We start from the raw sequence: 13,950 nt of genomic DNA on the forward strand, positions 1-13,950 counted from the left end.
GAAATAGAAGGAAAAAGATCATACAGGGTTTGGTTTGAATTGGGTTTTTCCAAGTTTGCCCGTTGCCATTTGCACAGAGTGGTCATGGCTTGCCAGGGCCGTGGGTTAATCAGTGAGGCACAGGAGGAGCAGCCTGCCTGTGCCATAACTTGCCCATTCCCACTCATCCATCACCACCTTGACTCGTCTTCAGCTGCTGCAGAGTAACAGGTGGCAGGGTCAGGCCCTGATGTTCTGCTGGCAGGGCAGGGGAGGACACCCAGCCTGGTAATGCCCCCAAATCAGTGTGGGTTACCGCCCTGCCCCACAGCTGGAGGGGCTCCTGCTTGCATAAACTTCAGCAGGAGCTGCTGCTTGACTGGGACAAATGTGCTTTTTTAATGCCCTGTTCCCAAAAGCATTTACATAATAATCCTTAAAAGTTCTGATCATATGTGGGCAGGGAAATATGTTAAATATATAGGAGTTAGTCTTCTGAGTTCATCTTAAATGAACACCAATATCCTTTATTTATATTCTGTGTGATAGGAGCAGTAAATTTGCACTGATTCTGTTTTAAATCTGCATTGGAATATGGTTATTTTATTTCAGCTTTCTTTGCCAATACTGGAAAATCTAACATGGCTTTATTGTGTTACTGTGTGAGAACCAAAAAATTGATTTAATACAGCAGCCTACTTGCAATCCCTGGCTTAAGAGAAATACTGAGGGTAAAATCTGTCTAGCATGTGGACTGCACTGATCACCAGAACTATGAGCTCAGCATAGGAAATACTATATAACATTATTAGAATCGTTACAGGAAATGTGTGTGCATCATGCAATAGAAAAATCTGCTTCTTAGATCTATAATTTAAACTGTCTCCCCAAAAAGAGCAAAATAGCTTAAATCTTTCCTCAGCCACGCTGCTTAATTGCAGCTGGTGGCTCAGAGCACTGCTGTACCCAGTGGTCTGGGAGGAAGGGAAAGCTCTTTGGTGCCCAGCATAAGAGGCTTCACTGCAAATGGTTCACTCTGCAAATGGTTCGGTTCTGCTGCTTGTGGAAAGAAGCTGAACAGTTATTAAAAAAAATTCTGATCCAGTGTGTGCCAGTTGCCCTTCTTCTCAGTAAAGGCTATTATATCCAATCTGAATAGTCTGACTTTAGTGCTGTGCTGTGTCTGGCATCAAATTATAAAATATGGAATAGACCTGAAGAAAAGAAAGTAAAGAAATGAGAAGCGTAAGTGAAGAGGAGGAAAATGGATTGTACATTCAGACCTCTATAAATTCACATTGATTTCTCATGCTGCAGTTGTGGTGAGAGGTATTTGGAGGAAGGCAAAAAATAAGTTTTTATGAATTAAGAACAAAATTATGAAATGAAAATAGATATTATTTGATCTCTTAGTTACTAATTGTTACATTTCAGAGTACCTAGTTCTTCTATTATTACACAATACAAAAGGACTTTTGGCAAGAAAATCTAGTTATTGAATGATGTGCTATAGAACAAAAAATAAAAACAAGAAGCATCAGTGTTTGCTAAGACATAGAGGCCAAGGAAACTCAAGTTATAAATTCTTCACTGAGCAATTTTTTTATCAGTTCAACTTCTGTGGATGCTCTAGTAACAAATAAAAACTACATCAGATGGGTGCTGAGAGAACACGAATTAATTACTAATGCCTTTCCATGTATTTGAATTTAATTCAAATCAAGAAGAAATTGAGAAATTTAGACAAGACACTGACGAAAGTAAAGAAATGTAGTATATAACCCAAATGACTATATTTGTTTTATTTAGAATATAATGGGAGGTCAGAGCTTCTTTACCTTTTCAGGCTGTTTATTTGTCTAGGATGAAATTCAAAAGTCTGAAACCGGGAGCAAATGATGAAGCTGTTTACCTGTTTTGGCAGCCAAATTACTGGATTTCACCCAGATACACATTTATATTCTCTTCCTCTTCTGTGACCCTATACTTTTATTTTGAACAGACAAATGTTTATATTTTTAGGCATAAATAATCTTCCGAGTGGTAAAACTCAGCTGAAGGTCACCGATGAGTGAAAATGAGGAAATGAACCTCACAGTGAGAAAGCCATTGGATGTCTTTGTGGTGGTGTTGTCACTTGGCAGTGGGGTGAGAAGTGGCCTTGGCAGTGCTGGGTTAATGTTGGACCCACTGATCTTAAATGTCTTTTCCATCTGAATCTGTGGTTCTGCAAGTAAAGAGCATTGCTGAGGCACCAGGCTGGACCACTGTCAGCAGCAGCCACTTTTGGATCAGTATTTTGCGTGGATATGGTTTTCACCAATACCTCAGAAGAAATCCAGCTCCGGGTTCTGGTAGATGTCTTTACCTGAAAAGACATCTCAAAATTTTCCTGTTAAACTGCAGCTGAACTATCAGAACAGTGAGATCAGTTCATTTGCTTTTATTTTTTGCTTGCGTCTTAACACTTAGTACAAGAGTGAGTTACAATGCAAATCTCCCTGTCTACCTGGAGCATGGTGGAAAGCTTCAGAGTAAATGCTCAGGGCCATGTGGCTGAGGACAGAAGGGGGAGAGAATTTTCAGAAAAAATGTTCAAAACAACACTTCTGTCTGAGGCTGCTTTGCACAAAGTCTGCCAGACAATGGCCGTTCATCATCTTCTCAGCCATGCAAACAGAGAGGGAAAGCACAATGAGGTGGAGTGTTCCAAACATCTGCAGCTGTGTAGAAGATGCATGAATATGAATGAGGAGACTCCTTTACCACTCTAGTCTTTGGGTAAAAAAGTTATTAATAATTCTACAAGTGAAGCAGGAAAATCAAGTGAAGGGAGGGTTAGTAACACTTTAAGCAAAATGAACTCTGCAATTATAACAATATGTAAAATACCATGCAGCTGTATCTGTAATTAGCAATAACCACCCTCAACACTCTGCCCACTGTGCAGTGTATTTCTGACCCTGTCCATTCCCCCAGCACCCCTAAAGCTCTGTTAAGGACGTGCTTGCAGTGATGGAACACATTTGAAGGCAACTTCGATTTATTTCCTCAGTTCATATGAAATGGGAATATTCTGAAAGAAAGTGACTGAAGGTACATTTTGTTTAGCAGCCCACCAGAACACCATAAACCAGCTCCCCTTCCCTCTGGATAAGCCAGCATGGTCTTCCCAGGAGCTAATACAGTCCCTGCCTGGGATTGATATAACACTGACACCTCCTCCTTTGTTTAAGCAGCTAAATGTTTCTGGCTATCTAAATTCTGTAGAAAAATGTGTGAAAATCACAAAGTATTTAATTAAGAATTGTGTGCCAGGTCTTCAAGGCTTTTAGAACTACAGCAACTTCAAACAGAAATTAAGGAGCAAACTGCATTATGAAATTTTTGAAGTCAAATGTAGCAGGGCTTAAGGACATTATTTGAGTGTGCTGAAAGGCACAGGGAGGACATTTATGCTGTTCCATAGTGACATGCTTTGGACTTCAGGTGACATTTGTTGGAAAGCTTCAACACGGTCTGTTCATACAGATAGAAGTCCAAAGCTCCAGAAAATACAATCTCCTTGAAGTTTTTGCTCACATTACAGAACCTGACTCTTCATCACAGCTCTGTTCTGAAACAGACGGATGTGCAAACTCTGTCTTTTATTGATCTACACATGTTTTATAGTTTTCATTCCTATGGTATTTGTATGCTTTGTGTGTTTTCAATTATGCAGAACTCTCTCTCACAATGCATTTGCAATGGATACTATTTTTAAATTGGGGGGAAAAAAAGTTTCAGGTTATTTACAAAAGAGGAAAGGTGATTTCTACCAAGTCACCTAGAGCTTTGAGATGACTTTCTTAAAACAAGCATCCATGATACACAAGAAAGGCTTTGGCTCTTAAGAGCTGCTTCTGGTTAGAATGTAAATGAGAACTATTCATTATTTAAATAAGAACAAATATAGACTAAAACAAAGCAGGCAATTTAAAAGAGGATCCATCCCTACTCATTGCATTCTTGTTGGATGGGTCTTTTGCCACACCTCAGTGTAGGGCCGTTTCAGAGGCTGTAAGGGTCTGTTTCCCATTAGTGACCTTTGGTTAAGTTCCTTTCTGAATCCCACCTCCTTTGCTGTTTAAGTCAGTCCTTCAATGCTTTTGCAAAAGGTTGTGTACAGAAGGTTGATGGACACAATTTTTTGGCTAATAATAATTTACAGTGATAGTGCTGAGGGCAGGCAGATACATCTTCAAGATATATCACAATCTTTAGTGAGAGCTTTTAAATTCAGTTAAAAAATTACTGGCTGGGGGAGATTATAATGGACAATTTAGGCAACCAGAATGGTATTTAGTTCTATTTCTTATGTACCTGCAAACCATTAAAAAGAAGCAGTTTTGTCCAGGATATGTTACCTTTCATTTGCCTTTAAAGTCTCCCAATAAGCATATATTAATTTAAATTCTAACAGCCTACAGCAGGTTTTCAAATTGAATAGGGTGAGAAATTTTAAAAGGTCATAGTAATAAGGACAAAACTTATCTGGTTAGCTAAAAGGATTCCTTTGATGTTTTTATCTTCCCAGGTTTCACTGCAATTAAGAACTGGCAAAACGAACTTGCTAATAGAACCACTTAGTGTTGGAACCACAGCGGTGTTTAGCAGGCATAATCAGCTATCACTGCTTTGTACTAAGCATTTCATGACCGTATAATGACCATCCAGGCAGCCAAGCACCAGCACTGCAGGTTCTGCAGTATGACCTTGGCTCAGCCAGCCTTCCCCCATGCCAGCTTTGGTGCCCTGGACAATGCAACCTGACTTAGTACTTGCCTATTACCTATATAATTCATTAATTGTAAGCAAAGAGTGCTCTTGTGTTAACCCAAGCTCTTCAGGTAGCCATAGGGTCAGCAGGTACTCTTTGGTGGCTTTCAATTTGGCCAATTCAGATAACAACACTTGGGGGGGAGGGAGAATGTGGCAGCAGAGAATGAGAACAGGCAGCACAGTTACACCTCTTTTTGTATGATTAGGGCAACGCTTTGATGATCCAGGACACAGAGTGTGATTGTGACTGAATGAATCCAGACAGTAAGAGATGTTTTTCCCTCACACACAGCAGACTGAAGAAGCCCCAAAAGCCACTGATTGCCTCTGTTCAAACTGGAGAGAGCTGTCCATGCATCAGCCTATGGAGCCTCCTTTATTCTGCAGGGCAACCACAGCCCTCTGAAAAGGATCCAAAACATTCAAGGCGACCCAAGTCTGAATAAGAATATTTAGACTCACCAGTAACCTGAAGCTCAGGCAGACTCCAGAGCATGGCTCTCATGGGCTTTTCACAGGAAACACCACTGAACAGTAATCACAAGTCCCCTAACTTGATGTCACCATCACACTCTCCTGTACCTTAAGCCTTATGGAGTGAGTTTTGTTAGATTTAAGATTAGAAGAGGAATGAATATGCAAATTTCCTCCATTGAACTGAGCCAGCAGTTTCTTCAAAATAATCAGGATATGTGAAATGTCTTGAAAAATTTCACATACTTTGGCAGAAATGCCATTCTTTGCCAAATGAAAGAGCAAAGAAAATTAATATACTGTGTCCTATGACAGGATAAAAGGTTAGTGATACACTAATGGGTTAGTGCACAATTATTTCTAGAAACTGGTCAGAAGGCAAAAAACGTAGTAGCAATTGTTTTATTTTATCAGATTGTTATTTCCAGTTTCATTTAAGGGAAAGATCATTCATGGTTTCTGTTTCATTGTAGAAGCTCTTCTGCAATGATCCTGTTTTTCTCGTAAGTTCTGAGAGGCTGGAAGGTTCTACAATGGCAGGATCCTAGGAATCCTGAGAGCAGAGACTTGAGGTCCATCTGCAAAGTTCTTGGATCATGGATAATTTCACTGATTTCCATTAAGTATGAAACTGATAGCAAGTTGGCAGGTCCCAGGGTGGAGTTACAACCTTTGGTTCTTTTACATCTGAACTGACATAGCTCCTTGTTCCTAGGTTAACTTCATGTTTGAACATGGAAGAATCTTGCTTTAATACTTGAAACAAGACGGTTTTGAGCCACAGAATGTGTGTGTGAAACCTAATTTCCTATAGTTTGGTGCCCTTTGTCCTCTTTAATACCCCAATGAGGCAAAAATCTGGTAAACTACTCTAGATACCAGATTTCCATGGGTGCTGATCAGCCAGCCAGTTGCTAACAGTATTCATAGCAGCTGAGTTTAGCCTGCTTTTTCTTCCTTGCCAATTCTTACTATAGCTATGAGAATATGGTCATCTTTGAAAATTAATTTCCTGAAAATTGGCTATGGGGTTAAAAAAAATGACTGGTGCAGGAGGAACCACAGACAGATGACCAGACAGTATAATCAAAACCACGTAATTTTTTTAGGAAACCTGCTAAAATTGAGCAATTTGGATATTAACCAGAAAGCATAATGAATTGGACCTCAGCAGCTTTCTGGCTCCTGTGAACTATGTCAGATACTAAAATTGGTATTTGGGAGTCCTGCTTTCATGGGGAATTTTTTAGATGGATGACAGCCAGCACCACAACCCTGGGGCGTCTTCTCTAGAGATGAGTCCACACTGAGGGTCTGTGAGAGCGGAGCAGAGCATGGAAGATGCAAAGTGTGCACTGGGGCTTTGTGGCTTCTGAGTCCCCTGGCTGACCTCCAGGGCCGCGTGAATCATCACAGGCCCAGCATCAGAGGTGGGGCTGCTGTAAAATGCAATTTATTTCCTCTTCCTGTATGCCAAGTACTGCAATATATACAAACTCCTAAGTAAATCATTTCAGACGCACAGCTATAAATTTCAGTCACACACACTCTAACAGATTTTTTAAAACAGCAACAAAAAAAAATCACATATTGTTCTCATGCACTCTTTAGTTACTTTATAGGACTCCCTCTGTTCGTGACTGTTTCTGTTATTGTTGGAAGAATAAACCTTCTCAAAATAGATCACTGTAAGGATGAAATCTGTCCAGTGACCACTTAAGTAAAGTTTGCTGCCAGAACCAGTTTATTTCAGCTGCGATCACGAAGAGTCTTGTGTGCATTTATTTGCTTGTTCTTCAGTACTGTCTGTAATATTGAGACTCTCTGCTAGTATCTTTAATGTTATCCAATGCTTTTCCAAAACGAAGTAGGTAAATACATAGGAAAAGGTCAGAGAGAGATCCCTGGTTTTTTCAACACAGACAGGACAGCCTTATATGTCATCAGCTGTCCAGCATACCTTGGTTACCTCAGTATGGGCCTATTATTGGCAACCATACGTATTTCCTTCTGCAAGAACGAACTCAGATTGCTTGTGTTACTTGTATAATGTGTGCTCTTTGATATGTGCTGCTCTGAAGTTGTGCTATGAAAAGAAGGATGGGCTTGTGTTTCAGCCTTATAACCCAAAGTTAGGATGTCTGGGTTTTTTCCCCTGACAGTATCATGGATTTCAGCAAACTTGCCTGCATATTTTGTGCCCTTTTCCCCCCTGCTTTTTCTCATCTTCTGTACAGCAATGCTCAGAAGGGAAAAATAGGAGAAAGTTAATTTGACTGTTATCAGACACAAACAATTAAGCAACTGTTTGCAGATGGACTACAGTCATTCCTGTGGAGGCCCAGAGGTGTCTCCTCCTTCCCTGGGTTGTATGCCTGATGGACAACAAAATGCTGGTGGTCCCCAGTGCACTAAAGGGGTGGGGGACTAGATCACGAGCCAGACGGGAAGGTACATAGCTGTATCAGTGTTCTTTAGGAGAAAAGAAACCTTTAGATGTGTTTCAGACAAGTGCCTGGAGAGACAGAAGCACACTTCTGTCAGGGTCAGGGAGGAGCTTTAGTACCCCGGAGTTTCTAGGTGTGCTACTCCTGAGCAGGACAGGCAGAGGCAGCTGTCTGGGAGGAACAGGCAGGAGGAGTTGACCGGTGGTTATAGAGCACGGTCAAAGGTTAGTGGGTGTCATTTTGCTAGAAATGCCATGTGATATGGAGTTTGAATATGTGAGTGATGGGCACGGATGGGACAGAACCTTGAAACAGCACCAGCTGGAGAGACAGGTCATGCTGGAGCTGTATCAGCACCCACTGTGATGTACAGCTCTGCTTGTGTGCTCGGGCTGGCCTGGAGGTGTCTCAAATCATGAATACTGTGTCCTGATATCATGTGAGTTCCCATGTAGGCTTCAGGTAGAGGCAGAGACTTCTGGAGAGGAGGGGCTCCTGGTGGCCATTTCCCTCTGCAAAACCTGCATGGGGAGGCCGAGGGAGTCACAACTCCATGTATGCAAATACAGGGAACCTTGTGTACAAGAGCTTGGAGGAGTGGGAGGCACACAGGGCAGGCAGTAAAAGAATCAGTCTCCAGGAAGTCAGGTAGGTTAGACAGAGACAGAGTTGTCTGAAACGCACTCCATGCAGAAGGATCTGCAGTAAAATTTGAAAAGGCCTTATCTCAAGGCAGGCAGATCTGCCTGCAGGCTGGGACTCTCTTTTAGGCTCTGCCAAGCTCCTGGGGTGAAGTTCAAGCAGTGCTTCACTTTGCAAGGGCCTGTTGGCCCCCAGCCCATGGGAGCTCCCGAGCAAGGCTATGGGAGAATGCTGAAGGCTGTCTTCTGCCCCAGAGAGTGCATATATCCTGAATACAGAAGGTTCTTCTCCACCTCATCTATTGTCCCTTTATGATACAGGAACAGTAAGTGATACCAGCCTTTTTTTTTTTTAATGCAACCCATGGTTATAAACTTTTATTTCAGTTTTATATTATTTTAGTTATAGTTCATAATTGCAGATACTTCAAGGGAAGCCCATACTTGCAGAAGTAAAATGCAGTAACAAAATTTCATGTGCCTATAAAGAGAGTTTTAATACTGAAGTGCATCACAAGCCAGAGCTGCACAGATGCTTGTCAGAAAACCACCACAGCATTGGGTAGCCTTTTCTCTGATAGAAAAGCTATCAGAGATCAAAACTTTACCTCAGTTTCCTCTTAAATGTGATGTGACGTGGTTTTACATGCACACATGCAAATGTTGCTTGATTCACACAGGAAGGTTGGTTTATTTTGTAGAACTAATCTAGTTAGTTTATAGGGCATATGCAATGGGAATATTTCATGTGACTTGCAAAAATATGGCTCCATTGAAGACTTACAGAAGCCTTCCTTGATGTTGACCAGAATGCATTTCATTTGCTAAGAACCCACTGCCACAACAGAACAGAAATTCAGGTGGAACAGGATGTAATTGCTGCAGGTACTTTAAAACCACCAGATTGCATTTCTGATGACTACCATGCAATTAGCAATGCAACAGATCTGCTTGATGGAAGGGGAAAGGCAAACTTGTTTCTTATATCCCTCATGTGACTTGGTAAGAACAAATCCTACTGGCTGTAGAGGAAAGACAAAGCAATCCATGTGCCTGAATAAAAATGTTCATCAGCCCACCGACATTTAAATCTTGTTTTTCTTGCTCTTCTTCCCTCCATTTTAAGATCTGGCTTTGTTTCTTTGCAGGAGGGTAAGTCCCACCAAGGAGCCTGTTGCGTGATACTGAAAATTTGCAAGAGTGTTGGAGATTAAATAAGCATATTGCCTAAGGCTGAGCTGCTAAGAACAACTCTGTTTTTTTACTTAGCTATTCTTAACAGAAGAACCAGGCAATTGCAAGGAAGAGTTTCAAGGCAAGTGTAAGTTTCAAGACCAAGAGGCATATTCACTCCCAGGATTAGAGAGTTAATCTGCTTCTTTAAAATCAGTGGAGAGAGGTTCCCTCTTTATGGCCAGCCCCTGAATCATTCCAAGGAGGCACATACAGCTGCCTGCCCCAAATGCTCGGTGTTGCAATCCTGTCACTCTCTGCAAAAGTGGTGGTGTATTTTGGTTCAAATCTGCTTATGCTGTCTGCTGCATCCCTGAGGACATGTACTGTTAAGTCCTGACAAGCAGGGACTTGGTTCCAGTGTTTTGGTTTTGGCTTGGCCAGATCTTAACAGAGGTGTAGAACAGGACTTTTCCACGTGGGAAACTTTCTGTCTAAAAGTCTATGGAAGTAGTGCAATATTGTGGTTACTAGAATGCCTTCAAAATCCTGTTTCCTCCTTCCTGAGAGGGTACCCTTTCAAAAAGACAGTCATTCCATGTCGCAGCCTCTGCTCTCACCAAGCAGTAAAAATTCAGCTCTTAAGTTCCCTCCTAAATTCTCATTTCCAATGGCTTTGCTTGCCCTCTGAATCTCTACTCATCTCACAGCTCTCTGGCAATTGCAGGCTCAGAACTAAGCGGAGCATTACTGTAGCCATAGGAGATTCCTACAGCTCAAACTACGTTTTACTCATCTGAACCACCATGGCTTCAAATCTCACTTATTGTCAGCACCTTTCAACTCTACAGTTTGCTCCCACTCTCTGGACACTAGCAGTCCAGACTTTTCCTTCAGCTTACATTAGGCTTTTGTTGGGTCAAATATAATTAGGTATCTACTTAAACTGTCTAAATACAATTTGTGGCTTTCTTCCTCCACTATTGCCCAGGTAAATATCTCTCTCTACCCTCTACATTAGGACATGGGAGGTGGACTAGAAACAAAAGCATTCACTCATAGATGTTTCTGATTAACCACTAACCCTAATCATGGTCACATAAACCTCTGAAATGCTTGTATCAAATGCTTTACTAAAAGCCGATTGATTTGTCTTTACAATCTCCTCAAATTATTTGTAATTGTCAACAAATTAAGTACCTTTGCTCACGGAGGTATGTTATTTCCTCAGTCTGCTAGCACATCCCTAGTGTTCTGCCACTTATCTGAGTGATATCACTTACCAGAACTGTAGCAAGTCCATTATCTGATTCTCTTACTGACCCATACAGCAAATTATCTGGACTCCCACTATGCTGCAGTAAGCTCACATTTCACAAATATTTTCTTACTTGTTTTCATAAGTTACTGCATTACATCCTCATTGATTTTCAACCATCCCTCATTTCAAGTCCTTTTAAAATAGATTTCCACCATCTCAGAGTTATCAATCTCACTTCAGTGTTCCTGTATTAATAGGCTTTTCATATTCCTTTCCCTCCCCAGGCACATTTATGAAAGCTCTTCTTTCCTTAGCCTTCTGGTCATTGTTAATTTATTGTTGTGGATGCCCTTGGCTTGTTCTCTGAGGCTTAAATCCAGTCAGCTGATTATTTGCAGTCCATCTTCCCTCATTCAGTGTAAGGCTACCATGCACGTTGTAAAATTAAAGAGCACGTGGCTACTGTGATGTTTAATTTTTAAGACTTAATTGTAATGCTTTCGGATGTTCACAGGTTTTTTTTCCTTCTCAGCAGCTAAATCACATTTTGAGATCTGCCAGTGCTGCTACTATGGGAGGAAAAAGGGCGGAGAAAATTCCATTTGTTAGATGCTGGGTTGCTTCCTCAGCTGGGGCAGTGGAGAGTTTCTCTCCTGTATACAGCCAGTCTCAAGCACTGCTGTCTGGGGATTAATCCATGATCTCTTGAAAACCAAAACTTAATTCTTCAAATTAGTTGTTTGTACCACACTGCAGGAATTTCAGTGACTCATAAATCCTATTATTTCAAAGTAAGGGAAGTACTTGAAAACAGCACATGGAGCTTGAATGTTCCAGCCTGTTTCACAGACCAAGATTTTCTGCTAATCAGGACATTACACATCTTTGCTTGGACATTCACCTGATGTTTCCTGTTCTAAATCAAGATACAGTGAGTGACATCTGTGAGTCTGCTGCCACCCTATATGTGTTTTTATATGCCAGACCACAATATTATGACTTACTGGAGAGCAGCCATATACCAAAAAAACAGTTGCAAAAAGGAGAAGTTAAAAAAATGAAAGAATTGTAGCTAATCGAAGGTATTATTTAGCCTCCTTTGTGCTTGCAACCAACTTTGATATCAAGCATACCAAAAGCAGTAAAGGACAAACAGAAGAAAAATAAATACAGAGCAAATATTGGGATAGATTGCTTCAGTCTAACAAATTGTTGCCTATTTTCTGCAGTTTAGTGAGCCCCCTAGAGTAAAACTACTCCCTTCTCTTCTATCCTACCCTTATCCCTCCTGCAGCCAAACACACAGCTTGCCTTTTGCGAGGTAAGTCATGTCACACTGCTCCCTGCCATCTTTTCAGATGATCAGAAGCTCATTTGTGAAAACACCAAATCCTAGTATCTCTGTAATAGTAATTTCCAAAAAATTTTTCTTTTAAGGGTGAGGAGATGATCTAAAAAACCACATTTGAATAAACGTTTTTATTTCTTGTAATCTGAATTAGGAATACCTCACTTAATCTTTCTGTTTCTTAATGGCAGGGTGATCTAACACTTAAAAATCCCCTTCTTCCTCTAGGTCTCCATAGGTTAGAAGGATGTTTGAGAACATCTACCTAATATTCTCTGGGTATGTGCAGGAGAATATTCCAATTTTCTTATGGCCTTACAACTTTTTTTTTTTTTTAAAGCAAAATACTTCAGTTTAAAACAGCACATGCAGCCTGCAAAGTTCCTAGCAGCAACAGCCTGCTGAGATATGTACACCTGCAAGTTTCTGCTACATCTACACTGAGCACACACACTGAGGAACCTGGATCTCCAAGAAGGCTGCAGAGTGTCTACTACTGCAGCCCTAAGCCTTAGGGTCTATCACCATGTCCTGCAGCCGTAGGGAGGAGGAGAGAAGATCCAGCAGGCAGGAATTGTGCAGCAAGATTGATTCATTTAATTATTTTACAAACTCTTTTTATAGATTTTTTTTTTCATAGTCTAATTGGAAAAGGATCAGCCACCCCTTGGGGGTGATTGGCTAAAATCTTAAAACATCCATTGTCAAAATATTTTCCTACTATACTATAAGCAAGACTTCTCAAGGATGCAGGTGATTGGTTGTTTACAGAACTCGGCTACCTCTTCTGTGAGAGAGAAAAGTCTCTCAGGGGCTTAGAAAATAGCAAGAAAATCCTTGCTAGCAGCATTTTTGTATCCACAAGTGTCTGCCCCCAGCCCACCATTCTAGATGTTGTTCAGTCATTCCCACTGTTTAGCAAGCCAGTATCTGATGGACCTGTGGTCGGATACATGACACTAGTGAAGTTTTACGTAGGACCACGAAAACTGAAATGTTTTCTGCAAGTGTTAAAGAAACATTGATTTAGTTATGTGTATCCTGGAGCAAACTTTTGCTTTCCTCTTACAGATGAGGTTTGACAATTTTAGACTACTGAGGGGAGGGCCTGGTCAAGAGCAAATGTTCTCCTTCCCTGAGTCTAGGACATCCTCAGAAGATTCCTGACTCCTGCTTTAGAGCCTCTTGGCAACAAAATTGAAACCTTAACATCTTGACTTCAGGAGGGGTAATGTTAATATATGCACCCATCAAGTTTTGAGAACCTGACAACAAAATGCCTTCAGTTCACAGAAAGGCAGTTTTGCTACTGCTTGCAAAGTTGCACCTAGGAGGCATCAAAATAACAACCCACAAGCTCCTTCTGCAGGATGAACACTTTCAGGGCTGTCCTCTCCCAATGATGTGACATTCCTGCAGGTTTAGTGACCTCAGGCAAAACTACTGAAAACCGCTGAATTGTGGCAACTGGCACTGGCTCCCAGAGGACAGAAGGGTGTAGTGTGGCACAGACCACACAGGAGCCATCCCTCTCTCTCAAAACACAATCCTCCAGTGCTGCACAACCCCTCAAAGAGGCAGAAGACAAGGCTGTCCAAGAAGCAGTCTCGTACTGCATCGGTCTTTCTAGGGTTCCATTCACAGCAGGCTGTGAATACTTGACTGAAGCACTGTTTCTTTTGACCCAACCATTTTATATACGGTGTTTCCCCAGAATTTCACAGGACAGCAAATACAAGGTAATGTTCCATTTGAGTTTCAACAGTTCATTGCTCAGATGTAAAAAGTCTGTTCCAAAACAAACAA

Source organism: Corvus moneduloides, chromosome 1 (genome assembly GCF_009650955.1).
Source record: "Corvus moneduloides isolate bCorMon1 chromosome 1, bCorMon1.pri, whole genome shotgun sequence".
Taxonomy (NCBI): domain Eukaryota; kingdom Metazoa; phylum Chordata; class Aves; order Passeriformes; family Corvidae; genus Corvus; species Corvus moneduloides.